Source organism: Melospiza melodia, chromosome 4 (genome assembly GCF_035770615.1).
Source record: "Melospiza melodia melodia isolate bMelMel2 chromosome 4, bMelMel2.pri, whole genome shotgun sequence".
NCBI lineage: Eukaryota > Metazoa > Chordata > Aves > Passeriformes > Passerellidae > Melospiza > Melospiza melodia.
This window is the reverse complement of record NC_086197.1, coordinates 17,046,753-17,068,758: the sequence shown is the minus strand read 5'-3', so window position 1 is coordinate 17,068,758 and position 22,006 is coordinate 17,046,753. Positions and strand designations below refer to the sequence as shown.

The 22,006-nt window shown below is 43.2% G+C and overlaps 1 protein-coding gene across 6 annotated transcripts in view; it reads left to right on the top strand.

Annotated features, from left to right (window-relative positions):
- Nucleotides 1-22,006, top strand: part of DENND5B (DENN domain containing 5B) — a 105,814-nt gene that overhangs the window by 631 nt on the left and 83,177 nt on the right. The gene's annotated exons all lie outside the window — the stretch shown is intronic.

Here is a 22,006-nt window from a genome sequence, read left to right as displayed (position 1 = left end):
CTTCCCGCATTCTTCTTTCCTTCTCTACCCCAAAAACGTTACAGAAAAAAGGAACAAAACTATTGCTGCAGGCTCAAATACATTTTCTAAAATGTTTATTTTTGATGGGTTCATGACTGGATATGAGCTGATTATGTTGGCATAAGGCAGCACTTCTTCCTCAATGTCACTTTTGTTTATGCAAGAGAAACTAAGTCAGGTTTTTACATATAAAATTTGATCAACTTCAGGCTTAATAACAGGGCTTAATTGCATGGAAGCTGTTTCCTCATGGAGTTCCGAGTTTGGAAGTGTTTAAGTGCCAATGTTTGCCCATTCCCGTGCGTTCTCACTGCAGGCAAAGGAGCTGTGTGTGGCTGGAGTTGAAAGCAGCTGTGAGCCCCTCTGCCTGGCAGTGAGATCCTGAAGATGGGATCCTAATGAGGTCTCTGCAGCTATTGCATCAGGAAGTACCTTGCCTTCTGGTTGTGTAAGAGAAAGACACGATGATCTGTATCACTGGTCAATGTACACTGGTTGAAGTTCATGTTTTTGTCACCAGTGAAAGGGGTGGATGCACGTATGTTTCCAAGGAACAACTTTCCAGGGAGCCTTATCTTGAGGCAGGGTAACTAAGTCTCTACCCTTGGCAGGGAGCACACACTACTGTATGGAGGTGGCCCTGGGGACTCCAAGTTGAAGCATTAGCTAAATGTACTTTCATCTCTTTGTTTTTTCGCATGTACTTGTGACCACAGCTGTGTGTTTTCAGTTTTGCTGCTTTTAGTAGAAAACTCCTGACTCCCAGGAGCCTCCTCCCAGCTGATGGTGTGCAGGGTTTGATTTGCATGGTGTGACCTATTGGGGTTTCAGCTACCTAAACTTGGAGTCATCTATCTGAAAAGAAACTATTTTTAAAGCTGTGTTGGCTGGTAGGCTGTGTTTCCCTGATGTACCCGGACTTTCCAAGTTGTCTTTTGCTGATTTTTGCACCATTTCCCAGGGAAGTGCACAGCTGTGTTCTTGGGGAGCACTGCTCAAGGACAGCCTGAGTGTGGTGGGTTTGTACAAATGTAGTGCCTCGACTACAGGGCTCCTCTTCTGTGGTCATTCAGTAGGTTTGGATGGACTGCTCCAGCAACACTAAGCTGATTTCAAAGCTAAAGTAATCCCCCTCTTCATTTTTCAGTGAAAGAAAGTGATTTTGGCACATACAGGATAGACCCATTTAGAAAATACAGGGCAGCTGTGAATAATTTCAAAGAGAAATTAACAAAAGTAGTAATTTTTGAAGCAATGTCTTTGTAGCTGGTTTCAACTAGGCAAGGTCCAGCAATATGGTTTGGACATACAAACACTTTTGGTAATGCCAGTTCTGGAGGCATTCTTAATACCTTAGGAGGGTTGGGATGTGATAGAGGAAGAAGTGGAGTAACAGAAATATGATGGGACTTAACATTGCCACTGAGCAATGTTATATTTTTAGGGACTCGTGACATGAGCTTTCTGCTATCAGCTGGAAGCTCAGCAGTGGGAAATGCTGGGGAGGAACAGGGAGTGCTGTGAGCCACAAATACAATGCAGCCGTGGAAGAATTAACTCTGGTTTGAGATGTAGCTGAGAAAACATTTCTGTCAAAGCTTGGGGAGTACTGATGCTGCTGTAGGCAGGTGGTAGTGAGAGCCCATCTAGAAATCTGTGCTACAGATTTCAAAGACTAAGGTACTACAATAGAATTCTCTGATGTAATAGGCGGGGAGAAAGATGCTAGAGGGAGCAGAAAGTCTGTTCTATCACAGGAAACCCACAAATGGCTATTCTTTCTCAAAATGTTCTTAAAATTCTTTGTGGAAGTAAATGACCCTGTTCATTCAGTGTTATGTAGCTGTGGTCGCTACATCTTGCTGTCCTTGTGCTTGAAGAGCTTGTTGAGGTAAGTCACAAGGCATCAATGAAAAGTTGCTGTGACTTAAGCTGCTGCACAGATCATCCCCAGTTCAGCAAAAAAAAAAAAAAAAAGTAATCAAGAACCTGCTTATCCCCAAACCCATGAATCCCTTGGCAGCCAGTGCTCACAAGGCCCCTGCTCACCCCAGCTCTGACTGATGGAGCTGCCTTGAGGGAAGGGACAAGAGGAGCTCTGCTGCTGCCTTGGAGGCCCCAGGGCCTCTCCTGTGAAGAGAGGAGCAGAAGTTAGAAAATCTCAGAGGATTTGAGGTGAACCCTGTGGGGATATTCAGGCAGCTCCCCGTGGTACATGGTGTGCTGAGGAGCTGCCTGTGAGTCAGCTCTGGCGGCACCTGGAGCTCCCTGACCTGTGCCCTGCCTTGCCTGGGGACAGCCTGGCACTCTCCCCACTGTGCAGGCTTTCCTTGCCTGAAGCCCAGAATATCTTTTGACAAAAACTCTCTTCAATTAAAACCAGCAAAAAGCACCAAAAAATCCTCATCTGCTGCATCAGGCAAGAAGTGAAATGTTTCAGTGTTACTTGTGAAAACAAAGAACTGCTTTTCTGATTCTTGTAGTGTTGATAGGTTTGTTCAGAAAATGAAATAAAATCAACATTTATGGTTGTATAGCATTTTTACATGCTTTTAGGGGAGAATATTTTGGTTTATAGTTCTTGTTCCACTGAATGGATGCTCATGCTTAAAATAAGCTTGGTAGATGAGAATTTTCCACCAAGCAAACAGTTCATTTTGCTTAGATTATTTTTTGTCTTTTGCATGTATGATGTTTTCTGGTACAGATTTTTTTTTTTTTTTGTGAGTTGCTTTGCAGCTGGCTCTTCAGATGGCTGATTTGGGGTTTTTGAGTGAACTAATTTTGAACAGCTAAAAGCTGTTTACCTATTACTCAACTTGGTAGTGTATCCAGGCACACAGCAAAATTGTGTGTAGATTATGATGTTGTCAAAACACTTGTGGCCCTTATCACAAAGCTCTCACTCAAGGATGGAGGGAAAAAACCCCTTTTTTTTTCCCCTGGGGATTCTTTTCCAGGCTCTTTCCAGGGACTGAAGGAGGAAAGGAAACTATCTAAGGATTTCTTGGTGTTTAATAGTTGGAGGGGTCATAAAAGAAAAGCAGGGTATTTGATGTGAAATACCTTGAAAAGCATGAAAATTTCAGTATTGGTTTCAGTGCCCTGTTGAACTCCCCTAAAATAGGGTAAAGGGAGCTTTTCTGTCATATGCAGGGCTGATGGAAAATAAATTTCAGTTCCCTTTCCTCTTCACGCCTGCTTCTTTCAGGTGAAGCCATTTTGAGACTATCAGCCTTGGAATTGCATGTGCTCATATGAATTTGTTACAGTAAATATTTAACATTGCATTTAACAAAACCACCTAATCGTACATTAAATTGTTTCTATCATATGTTTTTTCATACTATGTGAATTTCATGTTCATATATAATGACCTATATGTGCAGGGCACAAGGTTTTCTGGCTGTAGCAGCTTTTACCATTTGCTTGGGGAACATGTTAAATTTTGTAATATCTTGTTTGAGTGTCACAAACCACAATTTAGAAAAATCCATAGTACACATGACTCAATTAAAAAGAACATGAAATATACTTAATTGGGGAAGTAATTTAATGTTCTGAAGGAAAGTAGGGAGAGAATTAGGGATGGGTGTTTTGTTCTGAAGTGGAAGGGCTCAATTGAGGGTGCAGTTTGGAGGAAGAGAAGGTGCAGTAAGCCAGTGTGGGAATTGGGACTTGAAGGACCATGTTGGATGGTGCCTTCTCTGTCTTAGAATGTGAATATTGGTGGAGTTATGGCTGCCTGCCTGCTGCTTATAAGATTTTTATAGGGTTTTTCTCCACACATGAGCTGTAAATGTTACATTACACTGTCTAGTTTTGGCCATTGTGTAAAGATTCAATGTCTTACTGTCCTATTCAGTGTATGCTTGAAAACTCTAGGGAGCTTCATTACCCTACTGTTAAGATCAAATTCTTTATTTTAATGGCCAGCAAAGCAGAGAGTGGATACTGGTCATGCTGACTGAAAATGCTGAATGTCTTGGGGAAAATGCACATTTCTTCTACCTTATGCTGTTTCCCTACAAAATATCCACATATTGGTAATTAATTTCCCTTCAATGAAATGGTAAAATCCAAACAGGGCATGCTGCAGTCTGGCTAACTGTTCTTCTTATCTAGTAGGCTCTTATTTTTAGAAAGCTAAAAGAGTTTTTTGTCCTTGTGTGTGCTTGGCACCTGCGTGCTGACGCCCCGCGGAGCCTCCCCGCCGCCTGCGCCCTTCTCCTTCGCGCTTCCTCCGTGCCAGGGCTGTGCGCTGCCAGAAAGCTCGGTGGCATTACTACAGGCATACAACTTCTTGTGTGCGTGGCTTTTCTGAAAATAGGCAGTTGGATTTTTTCCTAGTTTGCTGGAAATAGACTAAGTTTCCCTCTGCCGAGGAATATCTGATCAGTTGCGATTCCTGTTCGTGACTTACGCAACTGGAAAGCAGGCCACGGAAGTTCTGCTTTTCACTTTTAAGTGTGGTCCAGATTTGCACAAAGCATTTTTGGAGGGATTGTCCAGATTAAGTAACCTGGATGGGGATGAGAATGGTGCAAGTAGAGGCAGAGATGGTTTATGCTGTTCGAGTTAATAAAGCTTAACTTGCTCCTCAGAAGCAGTTGAGGTCGATTGCTTAGGATTTCTCATCTTTGCAGGGCTTGTGGGAGGAATGGAATTCAAGAGTTTCTCCAGCCCCCCTTAAGAAGTGATGCTCAAATGCAGCACTAAATCTTCTGACATTATAGCTAGAAAAAAACCAAGTCTCATGGATTAGGGATTGGATGGACTAGCCAGCTTATTGAAGTAAATGTCATTTTTTGTGAACTGTCGTAATAATAGGGAGATACTGTTTATTCATTTAGGAAACCTGTTTGATAAAAATCTAAGCTGGGTTAATATTTTGTTCATGTGAAACCAAATCTTATTCTGCATACATAAAGTGTTGCTTTTCTAGTTAAAGGAGCGCGGAGATAATCCCTGCTTTTGGAAAACCCAAATTGGATGCTGAAACAGAAATAATGTTTCTGCTCTCTTCTACATCTTCAAAGGTGGTGACATGGATAATTGCTGTAATGGTTCATTCTTCTTTTTTTGCTATTGGAGGAAACCCGAATTCCACTGTAATACCACAAAGGTTTTAATTTTATTTTTAAAAAATATCTGAATTATGCATTAAAGACTTAGTTCCTGATTTCTGCAGCCAAAGGAGTCAGTGCTTTTTATAAAGAACTGTCAATATTATTGATAAGTATGATATCCATTTAATAAGGAGTAACTCTCTCTTGCTGGCTTGGATAACATACCAGTTTGTGGAATTGCTGATGTTTGTGATGTATTGCTGTGTTTCAGCAATAGCACTTTCATTCTCTATCTGCATGTATGCCAGAGAAATGCAGGATTTAAATGCTCACCCAGCCCTGATGTGACTATTCTGTTACACATTTGCCTTCATCTAAGTTTTTTTTACTGTATTCCTTTGAAAATAAGGTACTGACGGGTTTGGAAAAACACCATTATTCCTATCAATAGCACTGACTCACTAATGCTAAACCAAAGAGAATTTCTTGTACTTTGCTTGCCAGATAAGCTGCTGTTTTGATTTCCACTTAGACAGACTAAAGCCTCTTGCATGCTCGGAGGCTGCTTGGCTGCCCGTGGCTGCTGCAGTGGCCGAGAAGCAGAAGGTGTGATGGTGTACGTGAGGGGCTTTTTCAGCGAGGATCCCAGAACTGCCCCGTGGATATTGCAGGGGGCAGCCCTTTTCCTTCACACACTGTAATTGCAGCAGTGATCAAAGCAGTGCCAGGCAGAATGGCTGAGCTGCTGTCCTTTAGAAGAACGACCTAAATCCAGCCCTAATCTTGTTCCTGCGCAGCAGCCTGAAGTCACTGCTGGCCCCATCCTGGCGGCTTAGTGCTGCAGTGGCTGTGGAGAGACGGGGTCCCAGGCCCACAGCCTGTGCCACAGAGCCCTGGCAGACAAAGGTGGCACACAGCCTGTGCCTGGGGCACAGAGCCCAGGGAGACCAAGGTGGCACAAACGTGGCACGTCCTGGGGAGCACAGTGACAGTGCCGGATCGGGATCGGCACGGTCGTGTGTCGGTGGGGAGGGCATAGATGTGGTGGTGGTGTGAGCCTGTCCTGCTGCCAGGAGAGAGACCCCTGTGTTGGTGTCCACCTCTGTCCTGTCCTCAGGCTGCTGGAGGATGGAGGCATCAGGGGTAAGGTGGTGCCCACCGCCCTGCAAACGAAGAGCAGTAACCATAAGTATGTCAGAATTGCTCAGGGCGGTGCGTGACTGTAATATTGATTTCTCTGCTCAGCTGTTTTCCTGTGTCCTCGCCAGAGCCTTTTCCCAGTGCTGCAGGAGCTGTGCCAGTGCCCTGACACCCTTCCCACAGCTTGCCCGTGCCAATGCAGAGCTCCATGCAGGAATAACTCCAAAATCAGCTGCTTCAGGAAAGCTGCACGTAAGCCAGCAGGGCAGGGGTGTCAGGGCTCTCTTGCCTGCCTTCTTTCACCTGCTTGTCATGGGCTAATCAAGTTGTCCTTAATGCCAGCTCGTCCCTAAAATGTGCTGGCAAGTGTACAGCCCACAAAGGCTCTGCGTGGGCTGGCACTGGGTATGTGGCTGGCACACTGCTCCTGCTGCAGTTCTGGTCTGTTGCAGTGACGGCTGGACTCAAGGAGAAATGTGAATGAAGGGGGAAAAAAACAAACAGTGCGTGCACTTCGATGCAGTTAAAGCTGTGATCTTTGGCTGGTGCTGTTTGAGATCATGTAGGACCACTTACATATGTGGGAAGAGTTTCTTTTTGAGCCATTTCTGGTGTGCATGGAGAGGAACTGTGTGGAATATGTGAATCTCTGTATAGCTCATGACTGAGCCTACAATTTTTGTCCTTCTCTTGTTTTTTTTTTTTCCATTATTTACCTCTTAACCAGTGAATAGCAAAAATATATACAGTAGGAAAAATTGCATTGAGGAAAACTAAATTTGGTCAGGAAACAGCCTTCACTGTGGTTTTTTGATCACATTAGCCATATAGATAATCCCAGAAGTAATTAGGGAAGAAATGGTGATGGGTCATCATAGTAAAAGAAACATTCTGGGGGAATGACTAATGTGTGATAGACTGCTGAGGTGTCAGATATAGGCACGGCTGGAAGAAATTTCTGTTACATTACCAGTATGAAAATATAAACAATGCCATTTGTGCTTGTTGCTTGGAGTCAAAGATAATTTTTAATCATCTGCCTGATCAGCTGAAGATTCTCTCATTATGGTGTCCTAGGCTTGGTGGAGGTGCCTGGCTGAAAACATGAAGCCATTCTCCTTTGAGGTCTGAAGTTTTGCTTCTACCTCCATGCCTACCCAAGCCATGAAAAATAACATCACAATATCCAAGCAGATGCTTGAACAGTGAAATGTGAAGAATATTCCATGGGAAAGAGGAAGAGGAAGAGTACTTCTGTGGTTTGAAGTACTTTGCCCGATCTCAGTGACCTGCTTCAAGTGATAGTACAAAAATTAACTAGAATATGATATTGGACAGAGGGGTCTGTTTTTGGTGGATCTGTAAAGAAATCTTGTTCTCTTCGCAGTTTCTTACAAACACGTCAGCTCTTCTTGGTTTGTGTTCAGAGGCAATGTTTAAATATGTCAGTCTTGTAGAGTAAGCACCCCCTCACCCTGGAGCATGAATTTGAGTTTGCTTTACAGTCATTTTAACCATCAAATTGCAATAATAATTCTGGGATCTAGTAGCACTTAAAAGAAAACCTAGTAAGCTTTATATCAAGCTTGATATGGAGTCAAATCATGCTTTGAAGCTGTGTGAGTGGCAAGTTGCACTGCATGAAAGCCAGAAGTATCCTCTGTCCGCCCCCTTCTCGGTATTCTCTTGTCATGTTAAAGACTAACATGTGGAAGGGTAAGGGGGCTTAATCTGAAACACCATTCTGTGTAAACAATGACAGGATTAAACAAAAAAAAAAAGAGCCAAGCTCAACCGCCATGGGTGTGTAGTGGCTGCTGCTTTTCACGGATGACTGCAATTATTTGTGTAAATTTGCATTTTCCCCTCAGCATCTCTATAAAGCCCTGCTCATTCCCATGCAGAGCTGTTGGCACGTACAAGCGGGTTGGCATGCGGTGGCACGCGATGCCATGTCACCTGTGGGAGCGGGAGCTGCACTTACAAGGGAAAATCAAATATCACCTTTTTTTTTTGTTCCTTGCATGTTTTGTCCTTACACGAGACTGCCCAGGTGTCAGAGGTGCTTTGAGTCCCTTGTGACTGAAACACAAGAGGGCTGAGCTCTAAGTAATGAAATGATGAAACCCAGAACTCACTTATCTGGTAATTCCTCAATGAAATATTGATTAGATGGGCCAAGCAGCCTGCTTTGGACTGACCAGCATCTGGAATCAGCTGGAGCCTTCTGGAAGAGGATGCTGCTGTCATGGTCCAAATAGGTATTGCTTACACTGACTTCAGGTGTCTGACAGGTTCTGCAGTCTGTGTTCTCGCTGGCCTGGAGCCTGCCTGGAGGGTCTAAATCATCTAAGAGCCCCCCTCTCCTGCTTTTTCTCCAGATTGCTGCTGAGATTAATCCAGTCAGATGGTGTAAATACCTTCTGCTGGGCCCTCTGGTCTCCCCTGAGATGCCCAGGGAAGAAAATTGAGATTTGTTGTTTTAAATTCAAATTATGAAGTATTTGAGCAAAGAATGCAATATGCAATTGAATAAATATTTGGCTTTTCATTGTTGAGGGAGGGGAGGATTTGCTGATGAGTTAGTTATTCACACAATACTATTTTTCTATCAGCATTCCCACTTGGTATTCTTGTTTGTTTTATGCTGTGCAATACTCTGACATGAATTTAAAATGAAGAACAATTTTATGCTTAAAAACAAAACACCAGTTCTGTTAACACAGACTTTCTCTGAGCTGTGATGCTGGCTGGTGTGGAAGAGATAAAGGGCTGCTGCACTGTTTCTAGAATGGGAGTTTTTTGTAATGTAGATTTTTGTCCTTTCTCACTTTTATTCTTCCAGTATGGCTATATGACAATACACAGTACCAAGTATTTTGTTTGAAAAAAAAAATACTCAGTACCACTTTTTGTTTGAAAAAAAATCCCAAAACCAAGGAATCCAAACAAAACTAACAGAAACACTAAAAATACCCAACCCCCTAAAATTTTGTCAGGATCTGAAGATTAAATGTTGGTCATGACTCACATTGCTTGAAAACTGCCAGGTGCTTTATAAAAATGACTGATGGTAGATGTGTGTGAAGGATCTATTTTGCTGTAGTGATGCCTTGTAAGCACTGCAGAAATATCAAGGCCAGGAAGAATGATATTAGTGTCTTTAATGCACCCCTTCTGGGGTTGTCAGCCTTTGTCTGTAACTACTATTGCTATGAATCTGTTAAGAGAGAACATTTATCTCTGGAAATCAGGATAGCAGCTATTCAGCATGGATGGATTGGGTGTTTAGCCTTTTCCCAAGATGATGCTGTTCAAGATGGGTTTTTCTTACGAAATATTTGCAAATATATTGACTCTTTCTGGCTTTAGTGAGTATGACAGCAGATGTTGTTTGACTCTCTTAATTCAAGCAGGGATGTGTTGTCTAGTGTTTGTGTCTGAAATTTGGGAATGACTAAGAATTACAGAATCCTGGTGTAGGGAATGCTATTAAGTAATCATTTTTTTCTTGTATAAATATGAACATCTGCATGGGGTGAGGCAGCTGTAACCATGGTCTGCTATTGCACTCAGCCAAAGGGGAATGGTGGTGGGAGATGTTAACTTTCACAATAGCAGTTCTGGGTAATAACTTACTGTCATTTCCATGCCCATGTCTTTGTTTCTCTCTACTTGGAGCTGCCCACAGGGTGGTGAGTTGAGTGGGGAAAGAAAGAACCCTGTTGAAATTTGCTCAGTGTAAATACTGCTAAGAAAAAACAACCACCAAAAAAAAAAAAAAAAAAAAAAAAAAAATCCCTTCAGCCTCATGTGTGCTGAACTTCCCATGAAAGCTGTGCCTTAATGAGCTCAGGCCCCTCAGCCCTGCTTTGTCCCTGTCAGCAGGTGAGAAAGGGCCGAGGTCCCTGGCGTGGGTGCCCTGGCTGTGACCCAGGAGCTCGGGGCCCGATTAGTTCAGCTCTTGTGCTTTCAGTGGGAATAAGAATGACAAAACATTTGTCTGGGGGCCTGGTTGTATTCATACTCCTCCCTTCAGGTCCGTGCTAGCGCTGGCAGAACCATTTGTCCAGGAACCAGGGAGAAGAGGCGCAGATTTAGGTCTGCCCCAGAGCTGAGAGTGCATCACTCAGAGCAGTCATTGCTGTGGTGTGTCCGAGATACAGATCGTATATGATGGTGATAATGATCTGAAAGCTATCTGCAATTCAAAGTGGGTATTGGGTTTCAGTTATTGGTTCATATTTTGTCAGCACTTTGTGACAATGACTTCTGACCGTGTCCCAGTATTGCTTGTGATGCACTGAATAACTCAAAAGGGAAGCTGATGCTAACTAAGCAGGAGACCATCTGTGTTGTTAATAGTGCAGTGTTATCACACTCAAAACTCAGCTTGAGTGATTGATAACATGATCACACCAGGCTTGTTTCCTTTTTATTGAAAAAAAGTCAAAATACCAACCCTTCCCCCAACCAATCTTATCCTCCCCCCAATCTTATCTACCAACTTCTGAGCACGCATGTCAATTTAATTTTGTCAGAGATGGAATGGAAAACAAAGAGGATTTTTTCTTTGTTTTGTGAAGTCCCTGCAGCTAGAGCAGAGATCCTCCTTAACCTTCCAATAGTGTAGGTACATGGTTTGTGGTAATTGGGAGTGGGGCTGTGGCTGAGCCTCATCCCCAATGGGCTACAGCTGTGCAGGACAGGTGAGCAGCACTGAGGGCAATGGGTGCCCAGGGGCACTGACCAATCACCAAGGGGAACAGAGGGCACACGGGTGTAAAGCATGTGGGATGATGGCTATAAAAGGTTGGAGAGCAAGAAGGGCAGATACTTTCAGCCTTGACAAGTGATGTGGTGGTGCTGTGTATGGGCAAGTGCTTAAAATCTGATGTGGTATGGTGTTACTCTGTATTGGTAGGTACCTGATGTGCACTGGTGTTACTCAGTTGGGTAAGCGCTTAAAACCTTCTGAAATTGTCTGGTGATAGTCTGTGTGTCTTGGCCATCTCAGCTGTGACATATGCTGCAGCACAATAGCACAAAGGCTGCAGGAAAAGCAGCAGCAGTTCCTAAAGCAAGGGAGGCCCCTGCATGAGGGTGTCCTGGCAGTAACTGGCAGCCCCATAGTGGGATCCGAGCTGAGCATGCACTGCCTCCTGCCCAAAGGTAGCCCCTGGTACTGAGGGGAAAGGAAGGAAGGAAGGGCTGTTGGAGCTAGCAGGCCTGTGTGAGCAAAAGGAGCTGCAGATGAGAGCACCGTGACTGTTGCATAATTCCTGGTGCTATTCACCCCTACCTGTGAAAACCTACAGCTGTGCTAAAGCCATTGTCCTCAGTCTTTCTTGCTCAGTCTCAGCTCCTACAGTGTGATAACAGGCAGTGGGAACAAAGCTGTGTTTGGCAATAAATAGCAGTTCTCAGATGGTTGTTTGCAGGGTCCAAGTTCTTCCTCAGCCTCAATGAAAGGATGTAGGAGCTTGAGTGTGTTGGTACTATTACATTCAGAGATGTGCCTATGGAAAAACACCTCTGTATTTCTTCAAAATATACTGAATGGGAGATTCTTCCCCAGCATATTCTGCTTCTGTGAGTTCTTTAATATCTTTTTCTTTTCTTATCTTCCCTCTTTCTACATTCAAGAAAAAACCAGCTCATCCTCATGCTTTATTGTTCTAAAATGCTATTCTGACCTTTCTGATGATATTGTTCAGAATGACAATCTCTAGTCTGATATATTAAAGTGCTAATGATGCATTAGGAGTCATAAAACTGTATTTAGTGCATTAAATTTTGAGTAACTCCAGTAAAAGGCGCTGCAAGGGATGGCTAATCACTTGGCATTTATGAGTTGTCTTGGAAGTAAATGACAATATCCAGCTGAATCTGCCTGCTGGAATAGCCCAGAAGGAGATGGCATTGCCTTGCAGTGGAAGGTTGGCAATCTGTGCTTGATTAATCTGCTCACCCCAAAGTGGCATTGCTCCATGCTTCCAGCGAGCTTGTAACAGATGAATGCATTAATGAGCCCCTGGGTAAGTGAGACGACCCCCGGGGGCCCAGGGATGTGGGGAATGATAAACATTGCTGACTCAGTTTCTTGCTCTTATATTACATTTTTTTCCCCAAACTGTGCTTAAGTGATTCCATGTTAAAGTGCCTTTCTGCATAGCTAACAGTAGCAGAGCTGTTTGTGTGGGTTTGACTGGCTGGGTTACTTAGGCCTTTTTATTTCCCTGACTTTTCTTTACTTGAAAAAATGTTGCTGTCTTCAGATGTGAAACGCTGACTCTTGGTTAGTTGCTGCTAGACCATGCTGAGTCTTTGTATGTTAGAGAGAGGCTGAGATCAAACCTCCCTTGGGGCCAGCCCAGTGATCCACTGAGCCATCATCATCATCTGTGTGTATTCAATTAACTGGCTGGTAAAAGTGTGCAGAGGCCTCTGAGGGCTGATGGCAATATGTGGTCCAGAAAGTTTAGGAATTATTCTGGCTATAAGAGAAAACAGTTTCAGGAGGCTACTTAGCTTTTGCAGACTAGATTGTCTTTAATTGTCACCATCTGAACAGGTTTAATAAGAAAGGAATTGCAGTTAAATTTAAGCAGGCTTTTGCATTCGGGAATTAAATTTCTGTTCTTCTTTCTTGTAGTGGCTTACTAACAATTGTCTTGCTAATGCATTTAAATTCTGCTCCTTAAAAATGTATTAAGTGGTTTATTTGTAGGAGGTCATCAGTTTCACAATATTGTATAAAACTGAAACCAAATTCTCCTGTCTGCAGCTGCAGTGTTAAATAGAGCATCATTGTCATGTGGTGAGCATGGCTGTCAAAACACTTCGGTCAGAGTGGGTAACATGAACAGTTCTTCTACATTAAATATTTATAGAAGAAAATGCAAACTCAGAGGGCTGCCAGCAGACAGACATACTGCTTAAATACATTGTTGTGGTGGTGAGGGCACGGATCTTTGTGCTGCAGCTTTAGGAAAAAGACAGCAACCTGTTTCTCCTTGCTCGTGGGCTTTTCTGCGTATGTGTATGAAAAGGAACTGGAAATTTAAAACTTCCAAAGGAAAACAGTAGCTCAGCACAAGTGATTTGGCTGCCAGCATCCCCCAAAATGTCTGTTCTGCTACAGCAGCCGCAGAAGAGTGCAGCACAAGCTTCTCTTGCCTGGCCCCAAGGGCAGCACGTCTTTATTTCAGGTCCTCTGGTGCAAACAGGTGGTGAACTACAAGTGGCGAGATGCTGAGGAGAAAACCATGTAATTAAATCTGGCGCTGTAGCATAATAAATCTCCCTTGTATTCTTTAGCTTCCTTGAGCCTTTCGAGCAGTACACAATGGCTGTGATTAATGACTGTTGTATTGTCTTAAATAATAAGCTTGAGCCTTTGGATAGGTGACATAATTTACCCTTAATGAGCGTCAGCTTCATGTGTTTGATCTCAATGCTTTGAATTTCAGTGTCGTTGTTGCCATGTCCTTGAGAGATTGTTTTATGCTGAAGCAAACCAGTAAAGGAAGGGGGATGGGGAGCAATTTTTATCAGGGTGTGAAGAATCCAACCAAACTGTTGCTCTGATGATGCTGACTTTCTTGTTGTTTCGTGTTTTTGATATGTGAGATGAAAGTGATTCGAATTGTTCATAAACTGGACCCACTGCTATTGAGAGAGATCTTTTCTTTGATAAAAGTGTTCCTTGTGGGAGGTGTCTGCTGAGAGCACCATTGATGGGTGTTTCCTTTTGTGTGTCAGGATGCACCAAATAGCCAGAGCAGGGAAAAGGCTTTTCGAGCCTTTCCACATCATTGCCTCGTCCATCACCACCTCAGTAGGCTTCTCTGTTGTTTTCTCCCTTGACCGAAGATAAGCAGCTCTTTGATATGAGCTCCTGTGTCTTCACATTGCCTGGATTCAGCTGGCAGACAAGAAATAACATTATATTCTCTTCCCTGCAGTACCTGTGAAGAGCTTTCCCCATCTCCATCTACTCAGCACTTCAGCAGAGCTGGAAAGGGAGGGCTGAGAAACTACAAAGCACATCAGACCTAATTATTCAGCCAGCATAAGGGCCTTTCTTTCCTGCTTGGGATATTCACTTTTGCCTGTGTGGGTAGTTTGACTGACAGAGCCTGCTGATCCCAAAGCCATTGCACTGTGCCCTGTAAATGCTCCAGCCCCAAATCCATCCTCCTTGGGGCAGCCTGGCCCAAGGGGGCAGCTCTCATGGCAGGGCTCATCAGTGGAGGGTCAATGCAGACTCCCCCCCTTTGCCTTTATTTTTGCAGGGATGGTGGGGAAAGGGATTTAAAATCCCTCACCCTTTCTTAGTAAGTCTGACTCATTTTGTTTGGTTTAGCGTTGTGGTAGAAAGAAACATAATGGATTTGTTAGGGTCAGTGCTTCACAATGTGACGGTTGACTTTGATGGGCAATAGGGCCTAGTTTGCCACTCCAGACAAAGGATTTGTAGGTCTTGCAGGCTGCCATCTGTTCCTAAAAGCGAGTTTTGGTGGAGAAGTGATGCAGCTTGCATGCTGAAAACGTTGGGGTCTTTCTATTCAAAACTGCTGTGCCCTTATGTTTGAGCTTTAAATTTCAAAACTAAACACAGTTTATTAATAGCAGGACTCCCTTTTGCCCTCCCTCAGGCAAGCTGAACATCCAAATAACATTAGTGATGTATTGGCGTCTTCTAAAATATTTGTGTTTTAGAATGTGTACGCTGATCCCCAGAGTGGGTTCTATTCTTTTCTTCAGCCCCCACCCAAACTCTGAAATGCAACATCTGGCTGCATTCAGGTTGTTTGCCTTTATTCTGCTACATCAGCATATAAGGCACAGATTGGACAAGAAATAATGTTCAGCTTTCATTTGATTTTTCTCTTGTGCTGAAGTTTTGTCTTATGCTCCCTTAAAAACAGCAGAAAAACAGTTGAACATTTCTGCCCCTATAATCCAGAGTGGAAATTCCTGCTTTCCTGCAGTGAGTCTGCTGCAGAGTCTCTTAAATAAATAAAGTGACCAGCCGACCTGTAGGGCTCAGACATGCTGACAAATACAGTCTATTTATGTGCTGTGCCTTAACCTGTTAATGGATTGTTTCTATGTATAACTACTGGAGGAAGCACAGAGCTGCACAATCCAGGTCTGGAGGCCAGGAAGGCATCCTGCTGCAGGATTTAGCAAATGTAACTAGTAAAGTAAAGTTTTTGCAGTTTTCTTATTTACAGCTGGAGATGAACAGGACCTCTGGCACTATGAAGAGATCCTGGATTCTGGTCCTGGTCATTGCTCTCCTGGTGCAGTCCTTCCTAACACTCTTAGAGTGCATTTTTCTTTTTTATTAAGGGGAGTGATTGGTGTGGCTGCTGTAGCTGTGCAGGTACACAGGAGCATCACTAGAAATGGGGCTGGAAGCGCTGTGTTGTGACAGGTGAGTTAATATGCTGCTGCTGAATGTCACAGTAAGATTGTGATGGCAGCTGAAGGAAACTGGCACCTTCCCTTTGCCCCCAAACACAGCACCCAAGGTGTGCCTCTGCAGACATCCTGGACCTCTTGTCACCCTCCTGCACACCAGTGTGTGCCAGCCACTGGCAGAGAGCTGGCAGGCTGCACTGGGACTCATGCTCCTGCTGCTCAAGTGCTGTGTTTCTGGCTGTTCCTGGATTAACCTGCTCTCCAGACTTGCTCCCAGCCCTGGCAAGTGGCTCAGTGCTGGGGGCTGGTGTGGGAGAAGGGGCTTGCTGGCTTCCCTGCCCTGCTGGCAGAAGGAAACAGTCATCAGCTGGCAAACAGCACAAGCAGCTCTGCTTCCCTGCCCTGGCTCTCCTCACAGCGCTGTGCCTGAGCCAGTGCTGTGCAGGCAGCACTGAAAAGAGGATTTTTTTTCCTTTTTTTTTTTTTTGAGGGAATTAAAGGAGTAAATGACTGTCTTTGATGTGGTGGCCTGGTTCTGTACTGAGCTTTCTGCTGCAGGAGCTGATAGGCTGTCCCTCTGCCAAATTTTCCTCTGAAGGGTGGAAAACACTACTGACAAAGACCTGAGGCCCAGAAAAATGACATTTCTGGTCAGTAGGATTAATTTAAATGAGGGGGTACCCATTTCTTACATGAAGATGAGAGCTGATCCATAGTAGGCAGTCTGAACACAGGCTGCTTCTACTGATTCAGGCTCCTATGTCATTTACCTGGCTGTTCTGTGGAATTTAAATAGCTTGCCAAGGAGGGGCTTGTTGTGCCTAGATATGTAATCTAGACAGCTTTGGATAGCTGATGCTCATGATTTTCTTTGGAGATGATGTGATGGTTCAATGATGAAATGTATGTCCCAGGAGTGAGCCCATGCAGCTAACTCTAAACTCCTCTCAAGCAGCAGAAAAACTTCTGTCTTCTTTTAGGTGCAGCAGTGCCATGGTGTCAAGTCCCAACACCTGTATGGGACCCTTGGAAGTATGCTTGAGGAAGCCCATGATTTTCATGCAGTTAATTTTAAATTTCCAAAGCTGAGACTTTATTGACTTTTGCTAAAATACAGGGTGACACAGAAGCTTCACAGAAGTGCAGTCATTAGCTTAAGAGGATCAGATAAAAATTGAAAGGGTTTTGTTTAAGAAAAATTTGCATCAAGGACTTCTAGGTAGCTGTCTAAATATGATTATATTTAAAATGAGTATTCAGTTTGAGAAGCCAAGAAGTTCTTTATAGTCCATTTGTGGACTCTAGGTTTTTGGCAATGTGTATATACTGCAGCTTTGGAGCTATCAAATTTATTGAAGTGGTAGGTATAGGAGCCTCAGTATCTTTTTTGTGTAGTCTTTGTATTTTCTACACCTTAAAAAAAAATATAAAAAAGAGGGAGTTGCAGGGAATAAACTTCTGAAGAGTAAAGACAAAAATGGTGGGATTGTCATTTTGTAGATGCAGCAGTTGATTTAGTCAGCTTAGCCAAAGAATCTTTGGCTCTATCAGAGAAGAACTTTTTCTGCTGTACTAAATTGAATTTGCCAAGCTGGAACAAGCCCTGGCATAGCAGTTTCAACCCCTGCCTTTGCTAGTCAGCAGCATGCAGAGCTGCAGAGAAGTGATGAAAAATGCTGAGCAAATGCCATGTGAACTGGAAAGTCAGCACTGCAATGCCTTCTTGACCTGGTGGTGATGGTCATTTCCTCCTCCTGAGTCAGTTTGGGACATTTGGCACGTGCCCAACACACAAAAATGAGTTGTGTTCCTCAGGGATTCTCTTCCCTGTAGAGGTCTGTGTGTGCACTCAGTGTCTGTGCAAGACAGGATGTGCTCTGGAGAAAGGATCTGATCTGATCAAGCCTCTGTGGAGGAGGAAAGCTCACATCAGTTGGGAGCTGCAGGAGTAAAGCAGGAGTTTTCACATACCACTGCAAAGGAGCATTACTTTTGTCTGGAAGCAAAGGGTTATGGTGGAGGAGCCTAAATCCTAAATTTCAAGTCCTGATGTGGATTGACTGTAGCTCCTAAGGAGCTTTATGTTCTGTCATTCCTGCAGCCTACTGGAAAAAATGTGTTATTTGTACAGGCAATGAAAGCATTGGCTGTGGAAGCTGCAGTCACTTGCACACACAACTGGATGGTTCTGAACCAGTTCAGTGATGAGCAGTCCCAGCCTGCCCAGTGAGATAGTGGGGAGCTCACATCCTACCAAATTAGTCCTTACTTGAATTGGGAAGGAGGGGAGTGGTGTGCAAATGAATGCCTTCCATTTGACTTCATTTGGATGTAGGAGCTGCTGTTTTTGTTTGATAAACTTGATAAACCTCATCTGCTGTTACAGTGATTTCAATTGGAGGAAGATAAATTGAGGTGGAGAAGGAAATTGGAGGGCACAGGCTCAAGCCTGAGCAGGAAGATTGTTTTAATAGCCTTGTCAAATGTATGTTGCTCTGGTTCAGGGTAAATGATAATTCTTCAAAGTTCTTAAGGTAAAAAAGGCAGAGACTTCAGCTTTTCAGGTATATTTGAATACAATATTTGGATACATTTGAGTTGCCTTTGAAAAGCAAGCCCAGTTTCCACCAGCTGAGCAAGACAGAAGATTGTGTCACTTCCTTGAGGAAACAGACTCTCTGCTGGGTTTGTTTTCCCAGTCCTGGAATGAGAGCTTTCTGTTTGTGCTGTCTGAAATGCTGATTTGTAAGATGTCCTGACAAAAAGGAGGAATTTAATGCAGCAAGAGGCAGAGTGATGTAGTTTATCTGTGGGTGTGCCCCTGTGGGTGTGTGAGATTCATGCCTTGGATTAAGGGCAATGGTGTGTGCTTCTGTTGGACACAGAGGAAATGACTTTCAAGTTAATTGAGTAGTGTTGGGTGTGTGTGAAGAATAGAAGGCAATGAGCAGAAGTAATTTTCTAACTTAAGGTAAGTTTCACTTTTATTTGATGCACTGCACTAAAATAGCTCAGATACAAAGCTTGAGGTTAAAATACACACTAAAGCTGGAATACAGACTCTGTTTGGAAAAGCTAAGTTGCAGAAATTTGTAGAGAATAAAAAGTCTGTAGCTTAAGACATAAACAAAACCAGTAAGAGACCTGATAGCTTTGTTTAGGTTATAAGGCAAGAAAGATTATCAAACAGAAGTGATGAGTTAGGGGTGCTGGAAGTCAAAGCAAAGCTGCACAGTGCCTGGGAAGCTGAGAGTGATGGTGGCTGTTCTTTCTCCAGATCAGTGGGGAACTCTGTGTGTGTGTACACAGATGCATGTGCAGACCAAGTTACTCCTTCCCATCACAGAAGAGCCCCAGGTGACCTGGTTTGTTAGAAAAGAAAGTTTCTGCAGGCTCTCAGCTCTCTGAGACCCTTTTCCACTCACTAATGGCAATTCACTGGTTGTTTCTGACTGTCCTAAATGAGGGACAATGACCTTGATGGCCAATAGGGACAGCTTCAAGAAGAATCCTGGAAGCCAGGTAGCTTCTTGTGTGCATTTTTTCTGCACCAGATCAGAGAATTGTAGTAATCTTTTGCATAAGGTCTCCAATCAATGATTGAGTGAAGGAGCTTGCTTCATTTGGTGCCAGGGGTCTTGCACATGGAGAACATGCAGTGGCACTTTTTGGCTTTTTTTTATAACAACCAATTCTAATGCTTGTTGAAGAGCCTCGTTATTCCACAGGTCCTAATGTTCCACCAGGATAGATCTTCTAAATCTCTCCAAACTTTTCACTTATGCTAACAAGAGAAATTTTGGCATCTTTTTTCCCCCACTCTGTCCCTCAGTCCACTAACAGAAAGTTGTGGAAATGTGAAACAAGAAATCAGTGTTTTTGTGGGTCTGTCTGTTTCTATGTATGTTCATGATAAGTCAAGATCATGTTCTTAACTTTCTTAAGGCTCTGAATATAAAATCCATACCTCAAAATCTATAAGGTAAGAAGTAAAAAGTCATAAATGGGAAGTGTTTTTGATAAATGTTTCTAAGAGGATTTGTTGAGCTAGATGACACATAGGGATTACCTCATATATATATATGTATATTTGTACTGCAAGATGGACTAATGTAAAACCTTTGACAGACAAAATCACAGTATTTTGTAAATGGGTACAGCATTTACATTTTTCTTGTGATATGGCTCTGATGTGGAGTCATTTCCCCAAGCTTATTCAGAAAGCTGTGGAAGTATGAACTCAGTTACATCCAAGTTCTGTAAAGCATTCAGTGAAATTAGAAGCAACTCATGGCTGACAGCATTGCTTTTTCCTTTCTCTTTGAAGCTTCCAAGCAGGTTGAGTCTTTTCAGCTAAGATTGTGGTTTTCAGGGCTGCATCATCTTTGTCATTGCATTGCAGACACCACAGAGTTCTGCAGGGTGATGGAAGGCTCCTGGAACAGGCTGCACAAGCTGTCCTGCTGCTGGAGCAGTGAGGGGGGACTGAGTTGGCAGTGCTGGTGGTTACTGCAGCACTGTCATGCAGTTCTCTTGTTCCTGCAGCCAGTGCTTGTCAAATTCTAGGGAGATGTATGACTTGATTGTGACTGTCCTATCTGGGGACACTTAACTGCACCAAAAGACTTAGCCAAACTAGCCTACTGAAAATCTCATGGGGAGCAGATTTTGACAATTTTCAAAATCTTTGTCCGTTCACTGGTGTCTGAAATTCTTTCCTTCAAAAACAATTTTCAGAAGAAGTTTTCCCTTCCTCCAATCTCTTAACAAAAGTGTTAACAAAAAGGAGGTATTTATGTCAGGGTCTCTAAGCCTGTTTTGCAAGGAGAGATGTGATGGAAGAGGCTTCCAAGGGCTTGCTCTGACAGTAGATACCTTTCAGAAGAGAACTTCTGTGTGAAAATCATCTTCACAATACTTAACCAAGAAGGGTCTTCCACTCTCTTTGCCTTCTCTTTTACCTTCCTACATCTCTGAAGAAAAGTAGTTTCCTTTTTGAAACATGCCAATTTAATGCAAGACAACTAACTGCAGTTGTGGCTATATGTTGTATCACTGGGTTAAATTCTGTTGGAAGGTTGAAATAAAAACTAAGATGTCGCACTCAAGCAATCCCATGTGTTTATTAAGTAGCTGGAGCTACAGATGCTGTTCTGTGCTGCATCAATGTTTGTGTAGGTTCCCAGTCAGCCTAATGCCAGAGATGGTTCAGAGTGCTGTCTGTCATCCCCTCATGGTGGTTAGCTCTTATATGGGAATTCCTGTCCTGCTCAGGTGCATTGTCCATCTTGTCTAAGAGCTGGTGTATGCTGTTGCTGTGGAGTGTGAGGGAACATATCTTCATGGTAACCCTTTGGAAAGGTTGTTTTCCATACTGAAATAGTAGGGAGCTTGTGTGTGCATGTGCATCCCTCTGCTGAGCTCAGTGTGCTGTGATGGCAGACATGGGCAATGGCTTCTCATTCTCCACTATAATCAGTCAGGTTTTGTTTTGCTGTCCTCTGTGCACTTCCTGATGATCCCCAGCATGTGAAATTATTAATGTATAACTTTCTTCAGTTTGTTTGATGGAGGAGGTTTATCCCCATCACTGTATAACCTCTGTATTGCAATTTGTAGCCTTATTTTAGAAAGTGGTTTAGTCACTTTAAAGGTGGAGGAAAACAACAGAGCTGATGATATTTTTGGAAGTGAGAGAGAGGAGACTGTTGTTTGGATTGCTTCCTTGAGGCTGCCAGATTAATTTTCTGAAGACTTCCATAGCAGGCAGATTTGGCATTTTTGAAGATGCTTACTGCTCTTTTACACAATATTAGGAAAATTTTCCAGCTTGGGAAGATGCTGGACCTCTCCAGTAGTCTAATAAACTGTAGCAGCAGTGTGTGGATTGCCCCAAAAGGGATTGGTGTACCCTACCCTCTTGGAAACCTGTCTCAAGTGGTACAGCACTCCCTCAGTGCATGGTTACTCATGCTTAACAAGCCATGGCCCTTCAAACAGAGGCAAGAATATGAAGAAATTAAATATTAAGCAGGTAGAAGCTGAGTGCAATCATTGTATTAATCAAAGATGCCCTCCTCCACAAAACTGGCTGAAACAAAGTGGTGGAGTCATCAGTATGGATTTAATTGATTTCCAAATGAGTCCATCAATATGTTGATCTTTGATGCATTCATTTTACCCAGTTCATTTGTTATGCAGCTGTTCTCACCAGACAGTCTCAGTCTTACAGGAAGCAGCTTGGTATGGCAAAACTTAGTTTTTATCAGGTTTTTTTGCATGTCTGCCAATGAAATATACATGTGGTTGTTTATAGACCTCTAATTTGGGCTTGCCTATAGAAA